At 48.2% G+C, this 14,822-nt stretch overlaps 1 protein-coding gene across 1 annotated transcript in view; it reads right to left on the reverse strand.

The window, feature by feature from the left end:
- TNK1 (tyrosine kinase non receptor 1) overlaps positions 1-11,132 on the reverse strand; it is a 36,588-nt gene extending 25,456 nt beyond the window's left edge. Inside the window, exon 1 of the mRNA XM_069644747.1 lies at positions 10,893-11,132. The gene's annotated coding sequence lies outside the window, so the exon portion shown is untranslated. The remainder of the gene's footprint in view (positions 1-10,892) is intronic.
- Positions 11,133-14,822: the final 3,690 nt, after the last annotated feature.

Raw genomic sequence — 14,822 nt, forward strand, 5'->3', positions numbered from 1 at the left:
GAAGGCAAGCTTCTGTTCTGTAAAAGATTTAAAAAATGTGGTGCTAGTTTGGATTTTGTACCTCCACCTTCAATGTGTGATCGTTTTTCATTGTCTTGTCCTGAACACTTCTCTTATGTGACCAACAAAAGACACACATGTAAATCAAACATCAGATTCAGATAGCCAGATTAGCACAGATGCATTCTTTCACCTACACTTTACACTGTCACTGAAACACACACACATAATCGGCCGCTCTTGCTCCCTCTCCATCACCAGCTCCAAGGATCATTCTTGAGTTGAAATATGCAGCACTTTCCAAGAAAGTGCAATTTAGGAGCACACAAAAAAAAATCCACGCCCCTCCGCCGGCTTTCACTCTGCAGTGTCCAAGGGCAGACCTCATTGCCAGAATTACCAGTGTGATGCTGGAAACGCATCGGAGGGACAGGGCCTCCGTATCCTTGTCCTTTACTGCTTTTTATTGTGTGTTCTGTCGTGTTTTCCGCACAGGAGTTCATGTGGGACTCCTGGCGGTGCAGCTCTCTTTTGGTTTGGTGAACGGACCTGTGGGATACCCTTATGGCACCCATGGGCGGGGGTACAACCTAGTGCGTTTGGGCACCTGTGGGTGGCCCGCAGAGCAGGGTATGGGCTGGTGGCAGCTCCATGCTGAAATTGGAAAGGTGCGCGGAGTATCCTCCATTTTGGGATTACCCGGCCCTGCCATTGGGATCCGTTGATTCCTGATGGAAAACAAGATGGCCCCTGTGGCCTCTTGCTTTCTATTCCCCATTACCTTGTTTTCCCAAAGTCCTGGGGAGCCCGGACTCTGTCCCTTCCCCCTGACTGTTGGGTGGAAGTGCCACATATGGTGTTGTTGTGAAGGCCCGGCCAGACTGGCTGGAGCCTTCCAGGTGATGTATGTTGTGGGTACCTCCTGTGGGTGGGACCTGGGTGAATAAAGTGTGTGATGAATATGCATTCTGTGTTGTGGGTGTCTAGTATCTGGTGCTTGACACAATGACTGGGACAACCCTGCCCGAAACCGGTATGAATGCAGCTTGGAGTGTTGAATGGCTCGGTACTTGATCCAATACACATAACTTGTGAGTGTCTGGAGAGAAGTGAATGGCCTGAATACCTTGTGTGCCTAATTGGCTGCCTGCCTGCACGAATGCCCGTAGTCGTGATTGGATGCTTGAGTGTGACCCAGCGGAATGAATGGGAGATCAACAGTATATCTGGGGACCTCTCACTGCTAGGAATCGTGTTCAGAAGCTGAAGTCCACTACGACGAGTAACTGACGCTTGACCTTCAAGCCCTGCTGGACGAGAAGAATTGCTGTTGCTCTCCTTCACAATCTGAAAGCTGCTGTGCCTCCAAGGACTGACCCAGAGAGGACCTGGTAAGGCGCCCTCTTCCCGAGCTCCGAGGGACCATCGTGCACAGCTGATCTTTGCCAACACTCCCTGGTAGACAGACCTTCGACAGGCTGCCGACCCGATACGGGGACTGCTGCGTAACTCCAAGGAGAAGCACTCGGACTGTTGTCCGCCACTGTCGACAACCGCCGTGCTCCGGTTTGCCTAAGAACTTCAATTGATCATCGGACGCTCCCGTCTGCATCATCACACGCTTGTCTCCCGCTGGAGAAGGCCGGACCTTGTCTCCCGCTGGAGAAGGCCTGACCGTCGACGCGCCGAGGAGCATCAACCGGTGGGTTTCCCGCCACCTAAGGACCACAGAGACGCCGACGACTCGACGCCCTTGCTGGGCCACAGTTCTTCATCATCTCTTTGTGGTCCAGAACTATCATCACAGAGGTGCCCCGCACGCCTCTTTCTTGCAGGACGCCAACGCTCTGTCGTCGACGAGCACCGCTAGGAACAAGCTGCCACTTCCCTGCCGTAGTTCACCCTGTTCACCGTCGGACGTTCGACGACCCGTGACCCCTGCCTTAAAGGGAGGGCACTCAAGAAGGGCCATCGATTCCCCCGACACCGAACGCCAAGTTCCCCGACACCACTCGACGATCCGTGGCTCCCACCTGAAAGGGAGGCACTCAAGAAGGATCGGTCAACGCATCGTTGGAGAATTCTACTCCACCAGGTACATTCGGGGGGTAAAACCTTAATAGGAAGAAGTGAGACTATTGAGCATATGGACTGGGCTTGTGCAATCAATCCTTATTTTACAGGTTGCTCAGGTGGGGAGGGGGGGGGGGATCTCCACACAGAACTGTGTCTAGGTAATGGGCCAGCATTCTGCCTATTGTTTCAACCATCTTACGTTCCTGCCGATCTCTATTGCTGGTTTCCTCGTTATTAATCTGTGTGACATTTTAACCGTACAGTTGATGCACTTTAATGAGATTCGATAACATTAGTGGTACCACTTTAGAATTGTATATATTTATCATTATTGACTTCCGAGTACAAAGTGCGTTATTGTGATCGTGTACATACCTTTGAATATTAATTATATAAAGACTGCGTTTTCAGTAATACAGTGTGTGGACATTCCTTTGTGGGGGTTCGGGGACTACACTGTACTTAAGAACCAGCCCGCATCACCTCCTGAGAAGCTAGGCCTGGATTGCTCGTCCATTGCTACCTTATAGAGAATCTTGGCTGGGGTCATCTGTGCCTCTCCTCTACCATATTGAGAGCGGAAGTACAGACACCCCCTACCAGTCTTTACAACCAGCAAGACGCAGACGATGACCTCTTGTGGGGTCTGGCAGAGACTGACTGGCAAATCAAGATGGTCTACTCTCTGACTAAGCCAGGGCAACAGAGGCCGGTGGGGGACAACAAATGGGATTGGTGTAATGGGCAATTAAAGGGCGCGAGTGGCTAGGAATTGGTGACTGAGTGACGTGGGCAAGGGAAGCAGGTGCATGCAAGGGAAGGGGATGGAGTTATAGTTAAAAGGACAAGGCAAAATGGGAACCGAGGTCTGCAAGTTGATTGTAAAATAACAGGGGGTGGGCACTGAGAATGTGATACAAAGTAAGGACACTTGAGGATGATGGGTAAAGAAAATACAGTAAATGAGAGAGGTACACACAGCAGGTTGACTGTTATGGAGATTGATGTCTGACCAGAATGCCACTGCACCAGATACTGGGACTGGCTTGAACCACTATCTTTTTTCTTACAAAGTGATGCATGCTTGTTTTATGCACATATGTTTCAATTACAACGCCTATTACATGTTTTCAAGTTGCTTTATCATGTGACTTGGTGCTTTGAAAGTACACACAATTGTACAGACTAAGATTATAATTATAGTACATTTTCATATTATACTTATATATTAGCCTATTTCTCAGATGCATTTCCCTCAGGATACAGATAATAGGAGTCTCCCTTGTTGATACATTGGTGCTTTGAAAACCAGAGTTATTGTACAGTATACTAGTTTAGCATGTGTCTTTTGTAGAAAGAATTATGAAAAAAATAATAATATTGAAGATGGGATAGGAGATGACAACCTTTCCCCTGCTTTCTGAGCCAAGAAGACAGGGCTCATCCCCACTTCATACAATATGTTAAATCACTTTTCATAACTGCAACTTATTTTCCTTAAATCTCTGCAGCAAAAGCCTCACTCTTAAGGGTGTATATGCTCTAAAACATTATTATTATTATTGAGGAGGCAGAATGACAAGTGAGGGTCTTATGTTGTGGGATGGGCACACAGGGTGCAGGTATGGCTTTGTGTACTGGGCTGGCAGAAAGTCAAGTATACGGTTTTTTGCCATGCCAGCTCATGTTTGGCTCAGGGAGCAATCTCAGACCCACTTGTTCAGCAATGGCTCTGCTCTATGAAAGAAATCTCTAGTTTAGTTTATTTATAGAGTACCTCAAGCCCGTAGGCATCTGGGCGCTATGCTTGCAAGTTACAAGACAAAATATTACATTATATTACATAAGGTCAGTATGTAAGAATACCTTGAATGTTGGCTAGCTTTGCCACCTCTTTATATGGTTCTAAAACTAACCATGGGATGGGAGAAGCATGGGTCAAGCCCTAAAAGAAAAAGCAGAGGGACTCATTATCATACCAATTGAATGTGTCCACCAGAATTAAGCATATCAAGGTGCCGCGTGTACCCTCGACTTAAGCCCTGGAGAGGTTATGTAGCCTGCTGTCAAATTACAAACTAAGATATTGAAAACTGGGCTCAAATGCCAGCGTTCCCCATTAAAGCAAGATCATGATTACACTTATAGCAGCATGCCCATAGGTCTCAGTGCACTCACAGAAACAATACAACCAGAGAAGTGTCAGATTAAAAAAATAAAAGGTACACTAATCCTTGATTATCCCAGTGAAATAATGTTATGTTTGTGAGTGAGTCTCAAATATGTTGCATACATGGAAAGTAATGCCATGGTCTACTAAATATACACACACACACACATATTTGAGACCGTGTGGGAAGATGGAGGGTTAGTATAGAGTTTACTTTTTCCGGAATTTGGGGCAGTTGCACTGTGGACCATTAAACTAGGTTGCTAGACAGTGGTGCTACACTGTGGAGGCCAAACTAAGCCTACCTACACTCTGAGCAACGTTTTTACTCTCCACATTCTCTGTCTTATATTAAGTACTCACGGACAGAAAGTGTGGACTTGTGCCTGGTCGTCTTTTTTGGCATTCCCAATAGGTGGTGTCACTCTTTTTGACACACCGCTGTTTGATTGGGTTTTCCATTTCTTCCCCCCCCCCCCCCAAGGTACCCTAGGATTATTCAGTAAGTCTACGGGATATTAAACTGTTAACGTACCCAGACTAGACTGCCGATGACACGCCATGGGTGTTCCTTTTCTAACACTTCTACTTTCATGTATTAACTGACATGGAATTTAGTGGCCCAGGACCGACAGGGTTGTAACATTCACCTAGATTGTGAAGATTATTCTATTATTGGACAAATGGTAAACTCATAGTGCCTTTACCTTCTTTCCCTGTCCCCATTAGATAAGCGGCCCATCAGCGCATTCGAGTATTAGATTTGGATGAGACAGCTGTAGTAAGAAAATCGCTCCATCCTTCCGTCTTTCCTGACAACCCTGTCCTCCAAAGCCACTAACAGTCTGTGAAAAAAACTCTCTGTGCTGCAGAGAAACTTTATACAGTTGCGTTTTTGCCCTTTTTTTGTGTTACACTTCAGTTCAGGGCATTACCTTGTTCACTCTGAACTCAGTGGCCCTAAGTATGTGACTACCATTAAACTAGGGACCAGAAAAGTAAACATGCTGCGAGTCCTCGTCTACCGCCCAAGGATGAAGTGCTGAGCCACTCACACCCCCTGCATTTGAACTCTTCAGCTCCTGCATTTTAGGGTGACCACAGACGTCCCGCTTTTCCCCTGGGACAGTCCGGGGAAATCAGCCTCCGTCCCGGGAGTTTTTTCATATTAGAAACCCATCCGGGTTTTGCATGGTTGGGTGGCTACGGTAATTAAAACTTTAACTATTCTTCACAACACTTTCAGAATTTTGACGGAACCCCCAACTTTTCAGGTACAAATCACAACACTTACTGACTGTGCCACTGAGACGGCTTGAAAATAATTGTACAAAAAGCCATGTAATAGCAATTGGAGCAAACCTTGTTTTGAATTAACATGTCAAGTTTCACAGACAAAACTGCAAGAATTAGATCATATACAGAAGCGCTGAAATATGATTGGGTTGTGGCTGTGGGGGCGTTTTGGGGGAGGGGCAGTAATTGGTGGGCTGTGATGGGGTAGTCCCTCTTTTATGTTGTTGGTCGTCCCGGTTTTTCGTTTTGGAAATCTGGTCACCCTACTGCATTTTAACTTGTCACCTGCGGGGATCCTATGTCAGAGGTGAGCGCTCAACGCGGGACCTCTCGGCCGGCAGTCCCAGTGTAGGAGCAAAATCCAGTGCACGAGACAAAGCCTCGCGCCAACCACGCAGCCCTGCTTTCTTTCTAGGCCTTTCTTACTAGGTGGAGCGACGTGACGTCCGGCGCACCCTCACGTGTACGTAGGAATGAGGAACCCGGAAGTAAACACACCGAGCGGTGCCACGTGCCGCGTGAGGCAGGCCAGACAGCACAGGTCACGGAGGAACAATTGTGTAGACCCAGCCCAGGCGTACCATGGTAAGCCAGCAGCACCCAGGGCGAGTTAAGAGGTGAACAGCACAATCCCAAAACACATTCGCTGTCCAGAAAAACGCTCAACCGCCCCGAAAAATGCAGAGCACGAGCAGCTTTCCAACACATGCACCCCGATATAACTGTAGATGGCAAAACTCCTCTAGTAAGCCTCTTTATAAAATTGTCGCTGAAAACACCACACTGGCCACGTACACAAACTATATAGGAAACGCTTCACAAGCCTGTTACCAATTATGGTATACCATTAAACCATTTAGGCGGTCCTACACCAGTGCCTTTATAACTAGGGACTTTTATACAGGGCAACCCCTGAAACGGCCGCATTTGGAATATGCTGTGTCTGAAGTTGGGGCACCTGCCCCTCCTGTTAGGGCCCATGTGCCCACAATAACACGTTTTGCAGCATGAAAGTCATATGCGGATTACCCATACTTGACATAGCCAGGACCTGCAGTGACAGGGCTGGACGTTTTTAGAATTACAGTGTCAAAGGTTTGCTGTCTGAGGTTCCTGGGTCTGCAGTGCCCGATCCGCTTTATTGGGTAAGCACCCCACCTGCTGTTAAAGAACACCTGTATTTGGTACAGTTCTTCCTGCGGGTATGGAGGTTGCCCAGATTTGGCATCCTTGATCCCCAGTGACAGCGTCTGCTGTGCCTGGTAGACCCTAGACCTGCAGTGGCAAAACTAGCTGCATGCGAGACTCATGCCTGCAGTGACAGGATGTGGTGGGCCTGCAGTGGCGGTCGGTGCAGGCATTTTGGATTCATGCCTGCAGTGAAAGGATGTAGTGGGCCTGCAGTGGCAGTCAGTGCAGGCATTTTGGATTCATGCCTGCAGTGAAAGGATGTAGTGGGCCTGCAGTGATAGGATGTGGTGGGACCTGTAGTGGTGGTCAGTGCCGGCATGTTGGACTCATTCCTGCAGATATAGGATGTGGTAGGCCTGCAGTGGCAGTCTGTGTCAGCATTTTGGGCCCATGCCTGCAGCAATAGATGTGGTGGTAAGTGCCTTCAGCGATAGGATGTGCTCTGCCTGTGAGTCCTGGCCCATTTGTAGCTGTAGCCCAGGTCACGGGTCCAGTCACTCCCCATGACTCATATCCGTCACCTACTCCCTTTGGCGACTGATGCACAGGCAACACTCTCCACCCAGTGCCAGGAGCCACCAGCAGATCTAGAGGGTGTTCATACCACAGCACCCAGGGCTGATGGTAGGATTTGAGAGGCCCCGCAGCATAACAAATAAAAGGGAATTGACCGATTCCCCCAAAAAGAAAGAACATTGTACCCTTTAGTTCCTGCCCACTACAACCTCTGGATTATAAGCATATAACAAGAAGCAAATAACTGATGCGTATAGGATTAGTCACTAATATTATACAAAAGAGAAAGACCCACAGTTTGCTAAACCACTTGAAGTGTTACACGTGTATGCAGTATAAGGTAAATCAATCCTATAGACACAGTTTTGGCAGAAAGGGTATAGTAAGTGATTTGCCCAGGGTCACACGCTTCCCTTAAGCGGCAAAGCTGTGATTTGAGCCCCAGGTGCAATGCAGGGCCTTGGCGGAGCACATATCTTCCCAGTCTCAGCTCTAGTTGGTTAAAATGCATATTAAAACCAGCATGAGTAATCCATCAAGTCTTACTGAAAATATATTACTACATAGGAGTAAAAGTTAAGCTTTGTGTCCCATCTGAATAGAAGTGTACAAGTAAGAGACTGCAGATTAATGCAAGCGGACCTGTGCTCCTCTTGGTTCTGCAAGACGTATGCACATTGTAAATAAAAGGAAATGTGTGCATGTGAAAACATGTCAAGCAGACTTAATGGAAATCATGACAGTACAAGGGGGCAATGGGTTATTTTGGGATTCCGAGTCTGGAGTGAAGAAGCAGGTTTCCATAGCTACGAGGATGGCGGGGGGGGGGGGTCTTTCGTTCACAGCCCCCCCCATGTTAATTTAGTGATGCTTGTAGCCAATCACCACTGACAAAAGAGCCAGCCTTTTAAATGCTCACATTTGCATGGACCCCCAAAACCAGGATTTGCGGGTGGGGTGTAAGGGACACAGAAGCCACCGTATCATGGTTCCTGAGGTTTTTTATGGGGCCTCTCAGGACCACCACACGTGGCCCACACCTTCCGCCGGCACTGGTAGCACCAACAATGCCAACGGAGGCCATGGGTTGGAAGAAACAATGGGCCAGTATTAATAGAGCAAAACAAAAGAGGTGATGGCTGGAAGGTTTAGAATTAATCATAACTTCAGACATTGCTCTGGGCAACCCCCCAGGGGAACGACCATGTGCAAATCAAGCTGGGTCCCACCACAAAAGGTGCACAGTCCGGCCTTCAAATCTCTTCTGCACAGACCACAGGCATCCCCAGACATGTTTCGGCTTCCTTGTGCCTCATCAGTGAGGAAAGTGAGGAATAGCTTGTGTCTCTAATATAGTCGCCACCCTCCCTGTGCCATGAGGCGCAATAGCATGGGTGTGGAATGGTCACAATATGTTGACACGGGACAGATAATTGTAAGAAAGGGTAATGGTAGTGGGTGAGAGGCAAGAGTTCCCCCCCCTCCCCCCGCTTGGTGCTATAGGCTGAAATGGTGTAAATGGAGGCTTGCTATTAGCAAAGAGGCACCCCTGTATCCAGTCCAGAATAGTCTCATTAGAATGTGCAAAAAAATGTAATGCCCCGGCCCCCACACAACTAAGTGTGCCTCTCCCCAAAGGCTCTGAAGTTAGAACCCCTCAAAACGTGAAGAGTTCACTCCCTGCCCCCTCCCGAAGTGTTAGCTTAGTGCAGTGCACCCATAACCCTCAATATGTGTTGCAGAGCCCAATAGTCATGTTCCAAGCAGCCACACGATGTCCTGAGGTTAAGCAGAAGGGGCGCTTCATATAAAAAAAAGAGACCACCGTGAGAAACTTTGGGCGCCGAAGGGGGGCCAGAGCCAACTGGAGGGGGCGGGGTCGCTCGCTGGCTGCATTGTCCCCAGTGGGGGGGGGGGGGAGAATTAGATGCGCCCCCCGGAGGCTGATAATTAACCGGCCCAAGAGACGTTAAGCGGAGCAGGGGCCAATAAAACTCTTTATGGACGAGGCATGCGTGAAAGGCTAGCTACCTGCTGCAGTGCACCCTCCATGAAAACTCAGTGTCCTGGACAATGCACCTCCCCCTACTCCCCCTCCCCAATATCAAGAGACGCGTTTACCCGCCCCTGGCTACTGTGTGCAACCTACCCCAAAACACAAGGTTCAGATTGTGCTCTAAAGCACTTTACAGGACTGATTTTATGAGACCGATCAAAACCTCAAAATACACTTTAGACGTCTCTAGCAGCTGTACGGTAACTGAACACTTGACAATTTTAGAAGCAATGCACCATGGAGCACTCCACGCGTCTCGTGTATACTGCACAACTCGTTTTTTTGTTAAAGTTGTTTAAAACAATGATTAATCTTTCACACACACAAGTCACATAAAGCTGCGAATTTTTTTTTTTAAAAAAAAAAACACAAATGTAGCTCATAGCATTACGATTAAAACTGTACTGCTCCAAACAGTTAAAATCTCACGCGCGGCGAGAGGTAGTTCCCACAACAAAAGTCTCTTGTAAACCTTACAATAGATTACAAGAACGGTTTATGCACACTGTACATTATGCCACCCCCCCCCGCCCCCGCCCCCAGACACTTTACATTTCTCCAGACAGTGCAACCAAATGCACTGTGAAACAAGGCACTTTACACAACTGCCCATCACGGGTACCCGCAGCACTTTACAATACTCTCGCGCACGCTGTGCCCGCAGCGCTTATCCTCTCGCGCACCCTGTGCCCGCAGCACTTTGCACATAGGAAACACACCCCGAGCCAATCCAGCGGCCCTTCCCGAACATCTCAGACCCGCTCCACATCAGAGCATTTAGAAAACATGCACACACGAAAGCACCTTACAATGTACACAGTACCCACAGCTGGCTAAGAGCCTTTCATGTGGGCACATGATAGCCAGGCCTCGAACACTGCACCCCAAATATCTGATAACAAAATTGCTTAGTGTGGTAGCAGCACACTTGGCGCGCCCGGGCATGCACTTTACACAAAGGGCCTTATGCTCCTGCTATGGGGGTGGCACCGCTTTGAAGAGCTCGCCCGGGCATGCACTACACACAGGGCCTTGTTATGCTCTTGCTATGGGGTTGGCACAGCGTTGAAGAGCTCAGTGTCCCGGCTACCCTATCTCGCCAGCCCCCCCCCCCGCAGCTTTATTGGCACAGCTCCGTCCCGGCTTTAACCATCCTTTTCGCTCGCCAGCGGGTTCACCGACCTGCGGGGTACGCCGGGGGTCCAAGGTTCCAAAATAACCCCGTCGTTCATTCAACTCTTGCGGGTTCCCGGAGCCAGCCAGATAGCTCAGTGGGCCAATGCATTCACTGCAGCGATCCGCTTCAATAGCAGCGAGTTAGCGATGGGAGTTATCGAAGACGCCGAAGAGATCCGTTCGTAACCCGCTTCGCGCAGATTCCAATGCAGACCGCACGAATTCAGCATTTCATCTTTCCCAGCTCAATGAAAGGCGCAACCTTGAACCAGGTAACATAACATTCGGGCGCGGGGGGCACAGATATTAGACCAACACCATGCCAAGGTGGGTAAAAACAATGAACAAAAAGAAGGCCGGGGGTATACAAAATCCACACCCTCTCCCCCCTCCCTCACAGCCCCCACTCACCTGGGAACGGCCACCAGGGAGCCAGCTTCGCAGTTCACTTAGTTCGTAAAGTCCAGAGAACGGAGCCGGGTACAGGTCCAGAGAGGGTTATGAGCGGCCCCAGCTCCTGTGGGGTGCCTTTATACCCTCTGCCCGGGGTGCCTGGGCTCCCCGGCGCACTTCCTGGGTTCCCTGGACTGGTGTTGGCGGAGAGGGTGCAGTGTGTGGGCGCCTCCCTCTGACTCAGCAGGAGGCTGGCCCGTGAGGTGAGGGGTGGGGGAGGGGGAAGGCCTGGGACTGGGCCAGACCCCGCCCCTTCGGCCTGCTTCACCTGGGAATCCTTTTGTGGGCCTGTCCCGGGCTCAGCTTCAAGAGTTCCCACCCCTCCCCTCTGCTCAGCAAAGAGAACATTCCAAAGTCCAAGTGATCAGTCGGGTTTAGGAGGGAATTAGCCCCTCACGCCGCATGGACATGTTGATTTCAGTTTGGCAGATCACCTCTCTGCCCCTTGTGTTATATATTTTTATTCTGACCTAAAGCGGTTTTATATTTACGGGGATTGCACGTTCCTTCGTCTCAACAATTGGAGTTTGCATGTATAGTTTACGCTGTGTCGCCATGTGGATCCGTGGCACTAGGACGTCGTGGCTCCTTATTAATTGAGTCGGTTAGTGTGAAAACATGACTACAACTCCCAGAATGCAGTATTCGCTTAAATGAAACCAACATTAGTGCGTTGGATTCCCCAGGTGATGAGGAGCACTTTTAGAGGGAAAATCACTCATGGCACAGGACCCACCAGAACCCCGTTGACTTCGCATATGAGGCTAAGAAGCCATGGTTAAAGTTGGAGACCGATATAATAAATAAAATAATGTAGCATTTATATAGCGCTACGAACCCTCAGGTATCTGAGCGCTGCTTATTACCCACGGTGCGTGGTGCTTATTTATCGACCACGCAAGGATGAAAGGCTGAGTTTGGCCCTGCCGGGATTCGAACCTGCATCGGCAGGCTCTGCACAGATGTCAAAGCGAGCGCTCTACTCGCTGTGCTATCGGATCCTGGGTCCGCCAAAAAAAGGCGTTGACTAATGTAATGGATTTAACACCCATTAAGGTAAAACAAAAAAAAAACAACAAAAAAAACAACAACGTGCAACTGACGAAAAACAAAGAGTTGACCCCTGCCAACCCATAGCCATTCAGGGAGGAGAAGTAGTCAGATGGCCCACCATAAATAAAAGCAGGCACTCCTCTCCAGCTGTGCCCTCCCAGGCGTGTGGCTGGCTGCCACTGGAATCCAATCCCTGTTAGTTAATCAATAACCGAGGCCAGGCAGGAAGGGCACGCCTGCGGCCACCCTGCGTGAATGCACCTGCTGCAGAGGAACCTGGCAGGGCACTGTTGAAGACTTATGGGCTAGTAAGACATTTCGGCACCCTTTCTTTCTGTGTTTTTTTTTTCAATTCTGCGCAATATGCTTCCAGGCGCTTTACTAATAGCTGTTATTACTACTAAATGTGATGGTGCTCCCCTTTTCAGCAGGAAGGATGAAGAGCTGAGTCAGCTTTTCTGGGATTTGAGTTTGCAAAGGGCAGGGGGTTCACTGTTAAATATGCGTGCTTAGCGCAGGACCTGTCCTCCAAGGGGATGGAATCATTTTTAGGAAGGAATTACGTGGAATACATTACACAAATATAAGAGGACAGGGTCCCACTGTGGCAGTCTCTTGCTCCCTACTTTCCTGACTTATCCTCTTCTCACTCTGAGCGCTTTGAAAGAGTCTGGGCAGTGGTGTTAAGCGCTATACAAGAAACCGGCATCTCATTACATTTATGTTGCCTTCTTCCCTCTGTCTTCCACTAACTCGCCTCTCCTCTTCACCTCAACTCATTGATGCTCATGTTTTTTCTGGCTTCATGTAAAAAGAATGCATTCAACTTTTTCGCCAGATTTTCATTGATGTCTGTGGCGGAGGCATGGCGTGGAAGTAACGCTTCCGCCACCTCCATTCACCATTCAATCTTGTACAAAGGTGTTGCCTGTTTTGCTTGATTCTACTACCCTGCTCCCCCCTCATCCCTCTCAAGCCGCCTCAAGCCTACTTCTGCAGGAGTCTGTCCTGATAAATTCTGGTTTCACCATCACCGTCTTGTGGCCAATGCTGGATTTGACTTTTATGGACTTCATTCATTCACGGTGCGTCACCCTTTCTCAACTCTCATGCTGGACTTCCTTTGCATCTTGTACTCATGGTGGCCCTGCATCATGCTGTTCCCATCTTCATCTTGTATCCTGGCTTGCAACATTATGTGTTACTACTGACTTCTGCAATTGTATTCGCTCTCCACTCTTGCTTCTCCACTCTTCTGACTGCTAACTCTCTGTTCCCTCCTCCTTTCCCTTCTCCATTTTCCTATCTCCTCCCCTTACTTTCTTCTATGCTCTTACTCTATCAGAATTGTCCCTGGACCTAGTATAATAGCAACCTCATCTGTCCCCCCCCCCTCCTTAGTGGTTTTTTCCTCCCAATACCCCCTCCAGCACTATCTGAAATGTCATCGAGCCTAGTATGATAGTCGCTTGTTTTGTTCCTCCCCTACCTTTCTGCACCCCTCTCCCTCGCCTCCTTGTTTTTTTGCGGCTCTACCAGAAATGTCGTCAGGCCTAGTACGGTAGTCGCTTGTCTGTTTCCATTTCCTTCCCACTCTCCCCTTCCCTTCCTTATCTATGTCTTAGCTCTTGCATTATCTGAAATGTCGTCTGGCTGAGTATGATAGTTAATTTCACATCCTCACTGTTCATGACCTGTAAGAATGTCATTGTATTTTCCCTTGTTCCCTCCCTTGCCTTGAAGCGCTTTGAAACACATTGTGTATAGGCGCTATATAAATAAACTATCATATCATATCATGTCACCCGCTTATACATATCGCATATGCGTGCGTTACCACCCTTTGTGAATGTCTCCCAGAGACGCACCATTTGTCATTAGCTGAAAGGAACTCACATATTGTAATTTCTAACATCAGTCTTGTTTCTTTGATATACAGTGTGTTTTACTGATCAGGGTTCACTTTGCTTTTGTGCTGAAAGTACTGAGCTGTTTCTTTCAGTCATTAAGAAAATACACTTATAATTATCTGCTGTTGGTTTTTCTGCTGAAAAGTGGGTCTGTATTGTCCCAGTGCACCACCTTTTCATGGGTGGCAGTTTCAGTGAAAATGCTGCATTTATTTCTCAGTCAGCAATGTGATGTGCTCTTCCAATCTGCACTTGGATTACATTTATGTTTTATCTTTCTCTGAATTTCCACTGCAAAAAGGCACCCACCAAGTCTCCTGGATCTTTTCATGGAATCAAAGTGGGCTTTTCTTTTCAAATGTTTGCCGGTATTTTGCATGAGAAGCATAATATACATTAATTTGAATCAACACACACCATGTTTTTTCCCCTAAAATCTTTATGCTAGCAGGGGTACATTTTTCTCATGTCTTGCTTTAACTTGCAAAAACACATGCAAGCCGTTTTGGTGTCAGTGGTTAAAAGTCCTGTTTCTCATGTGAAAGGGACTTTTGAATTTCTTCTACCTGTTTGAATTAAATGCTGCTTTTTTCTTTTATAATAACAGGTAGGCCTTTTTCACCTGGCCCTTCCTTGTTTTACCTGCAGTAACCCCACAGTCGGCCTTAATAGGCCTGTTCTCAGCGTGCAGGTTTCTGAATGCTGGCAGGTCATTATTTCCTTCAGTGGGTCCTTCAGTTCCGATGGTTTGGGGCTTTTGATTACACCCCACAGGTCTAGCAAGGCCTTTGCTTGCAATGGCTTAGCACTGCATTATCCTTGGGCTAAAAATCAATGTATTTAAAATAAGGTGATGCTCCTTGAAAGAAGTCACCCTCCAAAAAGTTCCACACCACGGTCAAATCCATGGTGTGCAGGGAATCAG

Source organism: Ambystoma mexicanum, chromosome 1p (assembly GCF_040938575.1).
Source record: "Ambystoma mexicanum isolate Mex_15411 chromosome 1p, UKY_AmexF1_1, whole genome shotgun sequence".
Lineage (NCBI taxonomy): Eukaryota > Metazoa > Chordata > Amphibia > Caudata > Ambystomatidae > Ambystoma > Ambystoma mexicanum.